Below are 608 nucleotides of genomic sequence, written 5' to 3'. Positions count from 1 at the left end.
TTCCTGCTCTTTGGAAACATCACAGAATTCCTTGTAATACAGTGGGATGCTAACATTTGAAGTTATTTGAGCTATTTGATGACTGGTTATCGTAGCCTGTACTGCCTAGGTGATGAAAGATGAAAGAAAATAGTTGTTTCAGTAGTGGAGTGAGGTTTTACATTTTGATGAAAAATTAAGACAAACATAATTTTCTATTGGAAGAACATGCACTGATGAATCATTGGTAATAAGTCCAGGAAAGTGTTTTAAAGGAATAGTTCACCCAAAAATAAAACAAATTGCTGAAAATGTACTCGCCCTCAGGCCATTCAAGATGTAGATGAGTTTGTTTCTTCATTGGAACAGTTTTAGAGAAATTTTAGCATCACATCACTTGCTCACCAATAGATCCCCTGCAGTGAATGGGTGCCGTCAGAATGAGAGTCCAAACAGCTGATAAAAACATCACAATAATCTACAAATAATCCACACCAGTCCAGTTCTTGTGAAGCAAAAAGCTGTGTTTGTAAGAAACATTATTCTTTAAGGTGTTTTAACTTTAAGCTCAGGGCGTTTTTTGGTATTTTCGCCTAAATTTAACATACTCAAATTCAAATGTTTACCCT

Source organism: Sinocyclocheilus anshuiensis, unplaced genomic scaffold (assembly GCF_001515605.1).
Source record: "Sinocyclocheilus anshuiensis isolate Anshui unplaced genomic scaffold, SAMN03320099.WGS_v1.1 scaffold207, whole genome shotgun sequence".
Taxonomy (NCBI): Eukaryota; Metazoa; Chordata; class Actinopteri; order Cypriniformes; family Cyprinidae; genus Sinocyclocheilus; species Sinocyclocheilus anshuiensis.
Note: the sequence above shows the minus strand (reverse complement) of the source record.